The sequence below is a fragment of the Maniola jurtina genome, chromosome 5, assembly GCF_905333055.1.
Source record: "Maniola jurtina chromosome 5, ilManJurt1.1, whole genome shotgun sequence".
Taxonomy (NCBI): Eukaryota; Metazoa; Arthropoda; class Insecta; order Lepidoptera; family Nymphalidae; genus Maniola; species Maniola jurtina.
In genome coordinates, this window is record NC_060033.1 from 14,468,396 (window position 1) to 14,483,654 (window position 15,259).

The window sequence follows — 15,259 nt, forward strand, 5'->3', positions numbered from 1 at the left end:
AAATCTGCTAAAAATTAAAAAAATTGGAGAATTTACGTGAGGTAAGTAATGCTTTTATGTACCTTGATTACCTGATACCTGAAAATTGGCCGTCTAAGCAAGCTAGCAGGTCTGTAGGCATGCGTTCTTAGTACATAGTAACACTACTCAATCGTCCACATTTCGTTCGTCAGAAAATACGTGACGGCTGGTGGCCCTGGGATCTTTCACTATTGTAACAGAGGTTCATAATATTATGTCAATTGGCAAATGTCAAGTTGTCAAGATGGACGTTGCCTAGATACATAATTATTTATTTGAAAATAATGTTTTGGAAAACTCCGATACTTTGGATCGTAGGCGCGGAGTTTCTAATTTATAAAATATTATAATCACAGTTAAACGAGAAAACATCAATTCAATTATAATATCCAACAGTCAACCAAAGGCCACGAACAATCAACCCAAACCCAAACCATAGTCAAACTATTTTTAGGGTTCAGTAGGTATCTGTAGAAAAAAAAGATGTAGCCTCAACTGTTATAGTCGCGTAGGTGTGCATGGCACCATTAAATATCGTAGGAGGCGATGACCCTCCGCGCGGCTGAGGTTCCCGCATCGTAGTCGCTTTGTCGCGCAGGTTTGGATGATGCATTAGGCGCACCTTCTTTTTATTTTATCTGCTTGAACTCAGCTTATTTACTTTGACAAAATACGCTTAAAATTCATCATCATCAGGATCAACCCATCGCCGGCTCACTACTGAGCACAAGTCTCATCTCAGAATGAGAAGCTACCACACTGGCCAAGCACGTATTGGCACACCTCACGCACCTTTGAGGGAGCATTATGGCCAACTCTCAAGCATGCAGGTTTCCTGACTGTGTTTTCCTTCACCACTTCGTTCTCTGTCTGTGTGTCATCTTTCAAGAGAATCAAAACTTATAAATTGGGTACTTCCCGTTTACGTAGAATCATGAAAGGCAGGTAGCAATATCTTATAGCCCAAGCACTCTACTCCTGTGGCCCAAGTAAAGAGAAAAATCCGACAACTGAATTGTCATTACATAAAAAAAAACTTGTACGGAACTCTTCATGTGTGAGGCAGACTCGCACTTGACCGGTTTTTGAAAGTTATGTCAAATAAAAATTTGACATGCAATAACAAACAAAATGAAATACAAGCCACTTTATTCCTTATTTCATCGGGTGAAAGTCGATTTCAATTTAATCGTAGGTATATCTTGAAAAGCGAACTATTATACGACTATGTAAAATGGGTACATTTTTAAAGCAACGACATGTTAGAAACAGATATTTCGTTTTGGTCGTGTTAAACTATGTGAGTCATTCAGATAATTCTTGATTTAGTGATGTTCGGTCAAAATATTTCATGGAACGTATAATTAACATAACATTGATGTTACTTTTGAAGAGATATTAGCTGCCTTATTGGATTTATATTATTATAGAAATTGGGTTTTAGAATGGCACAAATAAACGGTAATTTATGAATAAAGTTTAAAAAGCGTGAAATAAAAATTAAATTAAAAATTTAAAAAACCCCCGACACATAAACCTCTAAAAAGTAAAAAAATAATAGGTTAATATGTATGGGCCCTTTAAGAATAGTATAAATAGTAAAGTTTTTATCCAAGCGTTCGTTGCGTCGGGGGACCGTTAAAGACTATTCTTTCTACAACAGATGACTTTCATAGTTTATCATAGGTAGCGGTCCCCTGGCGCAACGAGCGCTTGGATAAAAACTTTACTATTTATACTATTCTTAAAGGGCCCATACATATTAACCTATTATTTTTTTACTTTTTAGAGGTTTATGTGTCGGGGGTTTTTTAAATTTTTAATTTAATTTTTTATTTATTTAGAAACTCAACAAAGTAAAATAAAAACGTAACTGGAGTGCGTCATTTTTTTTTCTCGTTTCCATCAGGTTTCAGTTAGAATTTAGTAATGATAAAATTTGTATGTACATTGAACTATTTGCTAAGTATAATCCGCCGAAACCTAGCCGAAACAGACAAATCTCAATCTGAATGCACAATTGCAAAAGTTTACTTTTGGCTCCAAAATTGAGTCTTCATAATATCCTGGGGATGCTCCAATGTCGGAGTGAAACGTACGTAAAGTGCGTTCTGGAAGATCTGTGTGGTGTTGTGTTAAAATAGACTCTATACTGTATTGCTTGCTTTTCCTGCTTCTTTAGTAGTGGGATGGCGGAGGGTATATCGCATACCTACTGTTGTGCTGTACAGATTAGTCTGTTTTGACGGATTATAATGAATTAAGCTTATATTTCCTTGCATATGGTGGAGTTCCGTATAATAACACCGTTTGTATGGTTGTATGGTTTACTTATGAGTAAACCATACAAGCTTACATACAGCTTCTGTGGGAGGCGTAGTTCTTCTAGTAGCAAGAATCTTGAACATCAAGCGATCGCCCCGCGATAACACAAGCGTAGTAGTTCGCTGAAACACGGGGGGTTCTTGTGCGATTTGGATGATTGAAGTCTATTTCGTACAGACCGAATTTTGTCCTGAAAAAAAAAGTGACATCATTTATTTAAAAGACCGTGAATTTCAGCAAAAATGGCTGAAATTGGTAAGTAGCACAAGCAGATACCTATGCCTCGAGAGATCGAGGACTAGGATACCTATAATTCGCGACAGGTCGATATGGCAATTGGGGTGGGGACGCCCCGCACATCCGCACAGCCCTCGTGGTTACCCGGTACGGGACAGCGCGATATACCCCTCCCGTTCATACCCCGATTGCCATCTCGACCTGTCGCGTACTATAACATACTTTGTTCCGTTTTCCATAGAGACCCTGGGGCCACGAAGTCCTGAACTCCAAGAAAAAATTTACAAGATATTTTACGGCATTTGCTTAACTCATTTACTGACAAAAAAGCTGGCTCATTTTCGTGCAAAGAATCAGATAGACTGCGTCAAAATCTAGCCACCATTGTGATTTCCGTCTCCAGGATGTGAGCTGTCTTTGTACCAATCATATGAATCGGTTAAACGGATAGGGCTTTAAGAATCCCGAGGCAACTCTTTAGTTTTTCGGGATAAAAAGTAGCCCGGAAAACTAACAGACAGACAGACAGACACATAGACTTATTGCGTAGGTGTAAGTCCCACAGACTTATTGCGTATAGGTCACACAGACTTTTGTGTAGGTCACACAGACTTATTGCCTAGGTCACACAGACTCATCGCGTAGGTCACCGTTCGGACAGAACTTGGGGAGTTTGTAATTTGTATACAGACAGACAGACACACTATCGCATTTATAAGTAAGTATTGATTCGTTCAATTTACCCGTATCCATCCGCCCACTCGAAGTTGTCAGTGAGAGACCACGCTGTGTATCCTATTACACTCACATTGTCCTTTTTGATGGACAGCAGCACCTGGGAAGCAATTTCGCAATTCTCAATTTTGTCCGCATGGCGTTTAATTTTTCCCAAATTTTCTAATTTCTGGTAAGAGTCATTAAAAGACCTCTATTCTCTGAATCACGCGTTTCCGGTTGGATACAGTTAGGTATTTTAAAGTTTAAACTTTGAACCAAGCGAGAAAAAAGTCGATTTTCGATAAAATAAAATAAAATCTACGAATGTTGTAAGTCGGAAAAAAATCTCTCGACTGAGAGTTCCGTGGCGTGCGCTGCGTTGTAGTTGAAGTTACACGAAAACATGCATTGTTTTGGTAGAATTTTTCCTCTCAAGCTATCCGTGCAAAGCTGAGGCAGATCGCTAACTTATACAAATAAAAAAATTGTAATTTGACGGCCTCCCCGGCGTAGTGGTATGTGCTGTGCTCTTATTAGTGGGAGGTCCCGAGGCGAAGGTTCGATTCCCGGCAGGGGTATGGATTTTATAATTTCTAAATCTCTGGTCTGGTATGGTGGGAGGCTTCGGCCGTGGCTAGTTACCACCCTACTTGCAAAGCCGTACCGCCAGGCGGTTAAGCGTTACGGTACGATGCCGTGTAGAAACCAAACGAGTTATAAGCAGAGATTGGTTTAATGAAAACTGCCATACCCCTTCCAAGTTAATTCGCTTCCATTTTAGACTGCGTCACCACTTACCACCAGGTAAGACTGCAGTGAAGAGATTTCGCCTGAATAAAAATTAAAATTGAAGTTTTTAATAAAAGAAAACAATTATTTACTTGTTCTAAATATTCCCTGATAAATTTGACTCTTGCGTAATCAGTCAGATTGTATCCGCTGGTTGAAAACCCATTCTCCGTGATGAGGATATCTATGTCGCCATATTGTTTTTTCACCCACGCCATCATTTTGCGAATGCCTACTGGATAGACCTTAAAAAAAAGAACATGGCTTAAATGTAAATCGATTGATCAAAAAAGTCAGTAAGTAAATCTAAATTATATAAAAGGAAAAGCCGACTGACTGATCTATCAATGCACAACTACGTGCCGCCGTGGAGTGACGTCACGGACGTGACCGCAACAGTTGCGTCTCTTACGTATTTTGTCGATATAAAATAAAATCTTGCGTTTCAAAGTGTACCATTGTGTTGTTGGCAAAGCTTAGACCCTGGTCTAGCAGTGACTGTGTTTTGAGCATTGGAAATCGCCTCTAAGTGGCGTAAATCTTCAGTTAAAACTGTTCATCAGGTATATAAAGACAAGAAGAGGGTAGGTGCGTACTTTAGTTAAATCGACCTGCCCAAGTAGATCGTTGCTGTCCAAGTTAAACAATCTAGCTTTTAGCCCCATCTACTGGAATTACAGTAAACTACTAAGTAAACGCCATCTATTGTCGATTGTCTAAACTACGTACAAGTCGGTTCAAGATACGTTGTCCTAATCAATACTTGGTTCAACATGGCCAAGTGCCGGGCTTGTGGAAAATTCCTTTCGCCGGTAGGTGCCGTTGCTTGCGGGTGCTCTGCGATCTATCATAAAGCATGCGTCGCTATTTCAGAAGATGCACAAATACCATCAGATTGGATGTGTCCAGAGTGTAAATGCAAGTTGCCAAAAACGGGCAATGTGGCAACACCTGTGAAGGGCATAGCCACCAGTTATAGTGTGCCACCTCAGTCAGAGACGCCCTGTATATCTGTGGGTAATGTTGCTAGCCAAAATCCTGAACCTACGGCCTCCATGAGCCCAGATAATAATCAGAATTTAAACGACACGGCCCACGATACTACCCAGTCATTCAGTGTGGAATTGGGACTAGAAATTCGTTTATTTCGAGACGAACTCCGTGAAGTCAGACAGGAATTTAAAGACCTTCGTCAAGAAATTTCCGAGCTGCGCAGTCTACTTTCCGGATCGAATGAACGGATCGACGGCCTAGAGAAAAGAATAAGTGCGCTCGAAGGCCTAAAGGAATCGGACTCTTCTCCTAAAATAAGCATGTTGGAGCAGACTATCGCTCAGCTAAAACTAGATATTAATGACCGGGAACAGGACATTCTACAGTCGGATATAGAGATATCCAATCTGCCAGAGGTGACAGGTGAAAATCCAACACAGACTGTCATGGTGTTGGCGACAAAGTTAGGCCTGTCACTTAAACAGGAAGATATCGTATTCGCTGAAAGAGTCGGCAAAAATTTTGATTTAAACAAAGGCGAGACCAAAAAGAGTCGTCGTCTAGTAGTACGATTATCTAGACGTCAGCTGCGGGACGAGTTTATACAGAGCGCTAGAGTTCGGCGTGGGGCTACATCAGCCGACCTGGGCGTGGACGCCCCGCCACGACGATTCTATGTCAACGAACGCCTAACCTCTACAAACAGGAAACTCTTCTATACGGCGCGTGAAGCAGCAAGAAGCTTACAATGGAAATTTACCTGGACAAAAAGAGGCCGAATATATACTCGACAAGGAGAAGGTAAACCAGTTCATACCATCAGATCTGACGATGATCTAGCACGTGTTTTTGGCTCTAGCATCGTTGGAAATGCTAACGAGCATAGAGTTTAAGTGCACCGCAGCTTTTCGCAGACATCAAATGAGGTTTAGTTATTGTGTTTTGTCTAGTTTAGTAATAATGCTTTCTGTAAGGCTAAGAGGACAGCTAAAAATTATTAGTACTCTACAAAATAGAGCAAAATTTAAAAATATATTATACTCGCAATTTAGTTTGTTAACTCCGATACAGTTGTTTTCTAGAGAGTGCTTAATCTTGATTTACTTAGTATATGCCATGCCATGTTGCTCATCTGCTCTATATAGTACTCTACAATATGGAGCATTTAAAAATATATTATACTTGCAATTAAGTTTGTTAACTCCGATACAATTGTTTTCTAGAAAGTGTCTAATTTTGATATACTTATTATATGCCATGCCATGTTGCTCATTAGTTCCATGTTTTAGAAAAATACCGAATATAGAATTATGTTGCCGTGTAACAATTTTCGTACCGAGCCGTTATAATAATGATTCTTCTGTTAAATTTTGTGGTGTTCCAGCAGATGCAGCCTATATAATGTTGAAGGTAAAAGATTATATTTTATTGAAGTTTAATGAAGAGATAACTCTATACCGGCACAGGCAAAAACAATAAAAAATACTTTAAGGTTGGACTTTTTAATGCTGGATCGTTAGGAACACGACATGACGAGTTTGTAGCGGCTCTGGATAGTCTAGATATAGATATTTTAGCAATAAATGAAACATGGCTTCGGCAACGGCAGGACGACCGGGCACCTGTTGTACCTAATTATAGATTACGGCATATACCACGACCTGAAAGTGTGCGCGGAGGTAGAGGCGGTGGAGTGGGCTTTTATATCAGACAAGGTGTGAGTGTGCGAACTTATCAGCATCCACTTTCAGACAACGTTGAACAGATGTGGCTAGGAACAACCGTCAATAAACGCCGTATAATTATTGGAACTGCCTATAGGCCACCGTGGCTTGACGTTAATGAATTCTTTGACGCAATCACGCAATCAGTTACCTCGTTTGGTTACGCTGATTGTGTGATTCTATTAGGCGACTTCAATATTAATTTACTAAAAATAGAAGACAGTAAGACAAAACTGTTTCATGAATTCCTACACTACACAAATCTTACACAGCTAGTTACTGAGCCAACACACTTCACAGATCAAAGCAGCACACTTATTGATGTGATCTGTACGGACTCACGTATACATGACGTTAAAGTTACTCACATACCAGAACTTGGACACCATGCGATAGTTTCATCCACCCTTAATTTGAAAAAAGACAACCTCCCACCGCGCTGGATTAGTATTAGACCCTTAAAAAATATAAATATTGAAAATTTTAACAGAGATTTAAATAATATATCGTGGAATTTTGTAAATAGTACTAATAATGTAAATGATATTGTATTAGAATTTAATAGAATAATTTTAGATTTATTTAATTTGCATGCGCCTTTAAAAAAAGTGGTGTTGAAAGAGCAGCATCCATGGATTACTGACGTTATAAAATTAATGATAAAACTCAGAAATCAAAGTCATGATCGGGCTAAGACCACTGGGATTGAATCGCATAAAAAATATTACAAAGACATGAAGCTTCTGGTTAAACATGCTTTGGAATCTGAAAAAAAAGCGTTTCATGAAACATACATCAATGCCTACATCAATTCTCCAACTATATTGTGGCGAAATCTAAAAAATCATCTTTGATAACGGACAAGAAAAAATCGAAAGAACTGCCAGCGATGTTAAATGACCCCAACATAATTAACAAACATTTTCTTGACGTACCAGGCGAAAAGGCAGTAGCTTTGTCGGATCTGTCTTATTATGAATATCACCGGTATGGAGATGGTCAATTTACGCTGCATCCAGTGGATGAAATTATCATTGCCAAGATTATTCAGAATTTAAAGTCAAATGCGCAGGGTGTAGACGACATATCTCTTCAAATGCTATTACTGACTTTGCCTCAAACATTACCAGTTATCACCGCGATAGTCAATAAATCTATATCTACGTCTACATTTCCTGATGCGTGGAAGATTGCTAAAATAAAACCATTGCCAAAATGTAATAATCCCCTCAATTTTAAAGACTTGAGACCCATCAGTATCCTGCCTTGCATCTCAAAAATTTTAGAAAAGGTTGTGGCTCATCAGGTAACAAATTACGTGGAAGAAAATAAGATACTACCAACTTTTCAGTCAGGTTTTAGAAAAGGACATAGCACAACTACCGCTCTTGCAACCGTAGTAGATGATATCTTGACAGCACAGGATCAGGGTAAGGGTACTTTGCTTGTTCTTTTAGACTTCTCAAGAGCTTTTGATTCCCTAAATACAACTCTTCTTCTGTCCAAGCTGTCTTACTATGGGTTTGACATCTTAACAGTGAAATGGTTTGATAGCTACCTAAGTGATAGAGCGCAGTTTGTTGAAGTCACGAACAACGACAGCACAATCTCAACCTCAGACCCATCTCCTGTGACCAGAGGAGTTCCTCAAGGATCTATTCTTGGACCTTTGCTGTTTGCAATTTATACTGCTGACATTAAAAGTTGCATTAATCATTGCCTATACCATCTTTATGCTGATGATACACAACTGTACATCTCTTTTGATCCCCTGGACACAGCGGCAGCTGAATCAAAAATTAACTCTGATCTAGAGCAAATACATTTATGGTCAAAAAGGAACTGCTTGGTACTAAATCCTAGTAAATCACAATGTATGATGTTGGGTTCCAAAAGTGTTGTTGCTAAATTAAACATGCTTAATCCCACAATAAAAATCAATAATAATATCATTGAAAAGATAGAGGAAGCACGAAATTTGGGAGTAGTCTTTGACACCGCACTGCACTTTGAGACTCACATCCTTAACGCCGTCCGCAATAGCTTATATCGCCTTAAGCTGCTTTATAAAATGAGGCCCTATATTAGTTTAAAGCTAAGAATACGGTTATGCGAATCACTCGTTCTGTCAAGACTAAATTATGCTGACACGGTATATGGGCCTCGTCTCCTAAGTAGGACTAAAAAAGTTATTCAACGCGTCCAAAACGCCTGTGCTAGGTTTTGCTTTAATATCCCACCACGCACGCATGTCACTTCCTACATTAATGAGGCAAATCTCCTGAAGATGGAAGCACGTAGGAAGTTACACCTTGCTACTCTACTGTTTGGGGTACTTAAGCACGGAATCCCAGAATACCTGCGTAAAAAACTAATGTGGTTTGGTGATAAGTCAGCACGCATTACACGTAATTCCTATCTCCTACTGTCTACACCAAAGCATAAAACAGCGGCATTTAAGGGAAGTTTTAAATTTGCGGCCACTAAGTGCTGGAACGATTTACCACCACCGTTAAAATTGCCTATGTCCCTTGGAATTTTTAAAACTAAACTGAAAACATATCTTCTTTTGCAACAAAAAATTACAAATTAAAATTAATTATTAAATATTTACTATTTGGATCAATCAGCATAGTATCGTTACAGCACTTAAGCCGCACTTTGTAATTTATTAGATTATAATCTTAGATTGCATTCATTATTTTTCTTGCTTGTCTTTGTACCTTAATTTTTATATCGTTAGTCTTTTTGCTTTGTTTTTTTTTTATTATATTACAATTATTTTATATTTAAATAAGGTAACTACTAGTCCGTGACCTCACTCTTTAAGGCTCCCACTGAAAACCAGCGCTGCAGCTTGCTGCAGCATTATGCTGAGTGGGAGACCTATATTTGGTCACATGGGACATTTTAATTTTGGTATATGTTAACTTATAAGTATAATATTATTATGTAGATATTCATTCAATTAGTTTTAAGATATATTGTATTGTAATGTGATGTAGTGATCAAATAAAAAAAGTTTTCTTTCTTTTCTAACTAAAACTACTGGACGGATCGAGCTGAAATTCGGCATGCAGATAGATAGCTACGTAGACGTAGACATCCACTAAAGGATTTCTGAAAATTAAAAGACAGGTTTGAAATTTGTGTAGTTCACGCGGACAAAGTCGCGGGAATAAGCTAGTCGAAAATAAAATTTAGTCATTTATTTCATGCATTCCAATATTTTAACATAATTTATAACAATAACAATTACAGTAAATGTTTAATTATTATTTTACAATGTCAATATTGGAACCCCGTTGGGGCACAGCAATTTTAGCAGAAGAGACGGCGCTGTATTACTCGTCAAAATAGTCGTTTATTTCATAATAGGCTTTTTAGATTAAAAATGTTTTTAACCCCCGACCCAAAAAGAGGGGTGTTATAAGTTTGACGTGTGTATCTGTGTGTCTGTGTATCTGTGTATCTGTGTTTCTGTGTATCTGTGTATCTGTCTGTGGCATCGTAGCGCCTAAACGAATGAACCGATTTTAATTTACTTTTTTTTGTTTGAAAGGTGGCTTGATCGAGAGTGTTCTTAGCTATAATCAAAAAAAAATTGGTTCAGCCGTTTAAGAGTTATCAGCTCTTTTCTAGTTTTCTTGTAGAAAAGAAGGTTAGATAACCGTTAGGTTCATAATATTATGTCAATTGACAAATGTCAAGCTATCAAGATGGACGTTGCCTAAATACATAATTATTTATTTGAAAATGATGTTTTGGAAAACTCAGATACTTTAGATAGTAGGCGCGGAATAGTCCAAGAAAAGCAGTTCAGCCGTTTGAAAGTTATCACTTATCAGGTCTTTTCTAGTTACTGTAACCTTCACTTGTCGGGGGTGTTATAAATTTTTGATTTACACTTGTTAATGAATTGATGAACGCTATATCGGTCAAGTGCGAGTCGGACTCGCATACGAAGTTGACATATAGAGCTAACTGGCATCAAAATGTACTTTCTATTCCTCTTCTAATTTTTATAAGATTTTTTAAGCTTAAGGTACTAACCGGATATAAAAGTAAGGCACCAAAAGTAGCCCCTGGTGGAGGAAGAACTGTCACTTGTTCTGAAGATCCAATCGTACCTTGTCCGTCTTCGGGCTTGGCTGCCCTCACGAAGTAGGTTGTGTAATGGTTCATTCCATAGAAATCTGCGGTGCCTGCAAAATAACATTTTAATTGTTTTGGCACTTGACAGAAAGGAAATAGGTAGGGCATAGGGAAAGGCACGTATTTTATCTTTATATAGTTACTAGAGGATACTCGCGGCTTTGCCCGCGTGGATAACTGTTTTTTAAAATCCCGCAGGAACTCTTTGATTTTCCGGGATAAAATGTAGTCTATGTCCATCACCGGGATGTATCCCATGTCTGTACAAAATTTCATTAAAATCCGTTCAGCGGTTGGGCCGTGAAAACGTAGCAGACAGACAGACAGACAAGACAGACTGACAGACAGACAGATACACTTTCGCATTTATAATATTAGTATGGATATTATATAGTCTATCTGTTGATAATGATGATGATGATACATTATCTAAGATAAGTATTTAGCAAATAAAAATAGTCCAATTCTTACCCTTCACAAATGCTATCTCATCCTTAGTAAACGAGGGTAGTCTGGATTCCTTGAAACCTTCAGCAAGACTCTGTTCCAATATAGATTTTTCAATAGATGGCGGCCAGCCGCCCGTCTTTGAATAAATTGGATGTGAATATCTGCCCAACTGAAAAAGATAATCTAAAATTAATGATGACTACATATTATTACCTACTAGTAAGATGATTATTTATTTTTATTTATTTATCAGTTAACAGTTTTTCAGTATTCAGTTATCTAACATATCGCTTTTGGAATCTATCTTCTATCTTCTTCTAAATATATAAAAGGATATGTGATTCTGACTAATTAACTGATTGATCTAATGAGGTGCCAATGTGGAGTTACAAACAATATTATTATGAAGACTAGACCATTCGTGCGGCTTATTGGCAACGGCGGGAAGTGACTGGATGAGGAAGGCTGAGGACCGGGTGTGGTGGCGCTCTTTAGGAAAGTCCTATGTCCAACAGTGGACGTCCACAGGCTGATGATGATGAAGTAGGTACAATTTAGTAAGTAGTACTTACTTGATTCTGCCTTCTAAGTTCAGCCAGCGCCGTGTCATTAGTAGTAGCGGGTTCAATCCATATCGCGTGGTTAGCGAGCGAGATTCGACCTGCAAAATAAGATAATTGGCTTGTTCAATATTTAAAACGAATCATAATATCTCAAATCTTTACATACTTACATCGTTCTATAGTTAGTACAAATCTAATTTAGGTAGGTAAAATTACCAATAAAACGAGAATTTTTATGAACAATCTCGCTCGCAAAAATCGTCTTTCAAATACTAATTATTATTGTCTGTGTCGTAATTTTTATATTAGGTAATAATAGTCAGGAAATATCCTATGTTTTTACGTACATTCAGCAGATGATATCTTTAGATTGGCCATCGGGACAAGCCAGCAATGTTTACGTCAAAGGTGTAGGTACCAATTTGTTTCTCAGAAAATAAGTAAGTAATATTGTCTTGGATAATAGAATTTTCACTAATCTATTTGAACTATCAATCTCAAAACTAACCTGTATACTTTGGTCTGAATTCTTTATCAAATATCCTGTAGGCTTTGGCGTGTGCAAGTAATACATACTTATTGCACAAATAAGGTCCAAATAATTCTTCTTTGATTCCCGGGGCGTAAGACCCAGTGGAGTAAAAAAGATCGCAAATTGCAATCGGTTCGTTAATAGTCAGCCAGGTTTTAACACGGTCAGCGTACAGAGAATAGACCACTCTGGCGTAGTCCCCAAACCAATTTACGATGAGAGGGTTTGCCCAACCTCCTGAAAAATGATGGCATTTGAGTATTTTAGAACTTATTTTCAACTTACTGCTTAATTTCTATATCATTAGGTACTTATTCTTACCAAGATCTGAAATCCTCACAGGTAGTTCCCAATGGTAAATGGTGATAACTGGTTCAATGCCTTTAGCGAGGAGGGCGTCGATGAGGTCGCTGTAGTATTTGACACCAGCTTTGTTTATTTCGTTGGTGAAACCTGAAGGTAATATTCGAGCCCAATCCAATGAAAATCTGAAAATTTTGAAAAAAAAAAAAACCACTTACTTATTATGAAGATTTAAACTGCTCCAAATTAATAACAAATAAGTATCAGATATTACCTATAAGCTAACTCTGTACCTTTCGTCAGAATCGGTTAAGCTGTTGGGCCGTGAAAAGGTAGCAGACAGACAGACAGACAGACACACTTTCACATTTATAATTTAAGTAGGTATGGATTATGAACTGCTTATTGTCATAAAAAAACTTGAGCCACCACAATCAGGTGAGTTATTAATGTCTATAGTCAAATAATTTTTCTCCTTCTTCATTTTGATAGGCAAGCTGACCTGTAAAATTGCAGCTTCATTTGGGCTGCAGCTTTGACATCTTCTCGCCATAGTCGGTACGCGTCGGTAGCCACGTTTCCAGTATCATTATTCTTTATTGGACTGGGATATTGTTGGACAAATCTATCCCATATGTTTAGTCCTTTTCCTGAAGATGAGTAGAGAGGTCAATTTTTAAGTTCTTTAATAAAAAGGAAGGATCAATTAAGAACTATAATATTTTACTTGGCAAATGTGTTCAATTGCGATAGCAATGAAATTTTTCTTGAATTTATTTTTTCATCGCAAATGGGAGAAAAGCATTATTATATCTACAAATCTCGGCCGAAATAGCAATAATTAACAGCCTCGTTTAGTTTAAAAGGACGAGGCGTCAGCTGAGTTCAGTTCACTTGGGAAATACCTACTCGGTTACGCCTCGATCTTCCAATATTGCTCTGTCGGTAATTTACTTTCTTGCCGGTCTAGACTGTAATGTTCTATCAAACGTATCTAATTCTGAACATAGAAACAATATAACCCATTGCTGAATTGCGTAAATTCAGTTACTTACCATCAGCATCCCAGCCACCTTCTATTTGATACGCTGACGAAGCTGCCCCAAATTTGAATTTGGGGGGAAAACTATTACTAATGCTCCATGCATTTTGCAGTAGGGCGCTGAAACGGACACATTTAAAGGCGTATTGTATAACAAGTGTAAATTAAAAATTTATAACACCCCGTCAAGTAAAGGTTACAGTAACTAGAAAAGAGCTGATAACTTTCAAACGGCTGAACCTATTTTCTTGGATTATAGCTAAGAACACTTTCGATCAAGCCACCTTTCATACAAAAAAAACTAAATTAAAATCGGTTCATCAATCAATCAAGCTACGATGCCACAGTCAGATACACAGATACACACGTCAAACTTATAACACCCCTCTTTTTGGGTCGATGGCTATACACGATTACGATAGAATAACAGCTAGGTACAATATCACGATCGCAATCACCTTTGATCGGTTGACGCATTACAATTGCAATGCAGTTGCGATAAGAATACCATAAATTCATCAGCCTGGCTGAGATTCCATTTATTCCATTAACTTTATTAAATTACAAGTTAGCCCTTGATTCCGATATCACCTGCTGGTAGGTAGTTGATGATGCAGACTGAGCTGATAGCGATGTGGCCAAGATATGTCAAGTTTCATTGAACGGTTTTTAAGGTTCCGTAGCCAAATGGCAAAAAACGGAACCTTTATAGATTCGTCATGTCTGTCTGTCTGTCTGTCCGTCCGTATGTCACAGCCACTTTTTTCCGAAACTATAAGAATTATACTGTTGAAACTTGGTAATTATATTATGGCATCGTACCGGAACGATAAACGGCTTTGCTGGTAGGGTGGTAAAACATCATCCCTTACCACCAATTGTAATCGCAGTCGAGGGCTAACTTGTCATATATTAAAAAAAATTGCTTACCTCAAAACAACTGCTTGCAGAGGCAACATAGCCATTATTAAAACAAAAATAGAATGCTTAATTATATAGACAATAATTTTAGCAAGTATTATGTGCATTCTGCGAAAATTATACAAACAACAAATTAAACAAAATAAATTCTTTTTATTGCATCAGTTCAATAAAAAAGTGTAAAGTAAATAATATAAGTCCATGTAAATAATACATAAGTTATTTCATTTTTAGGGTTCCCCCTGCCCCATCCGCATTCCGCACCTAAGGGGTGCCAAACGGAACGCTAATGTAATACAAAACCTTCGCTGTCCGTCCTTCCGTCCGTATGTCACAGTGCTCCAGCCATAATACTTAGCTATAGTTCATAAATAAAATATAGCTTGAGTCCTGTGAGAGATGTCATCCAAATGATGCCTATGAAGTACAATATTTGTAATGGTAAAAATGTGTTAAGAATGTACGCGAAAAATAAGATACTTTCACT

The 15,259-nt window shown here is 37.9% G+C and overlaps 1 pseudogene; it reads right to left on the minus strand.

Annotated features, from left to right (window-relative positions):
* Positions 1-1,900: 1,900 nt before the first annotated feature.
* Positions 1,901-14,816, minus strand: LOC123865806 (annotated as a pseudogene).
* Positions 14,817-15,259: the final 443 nt, after the last annotated feature.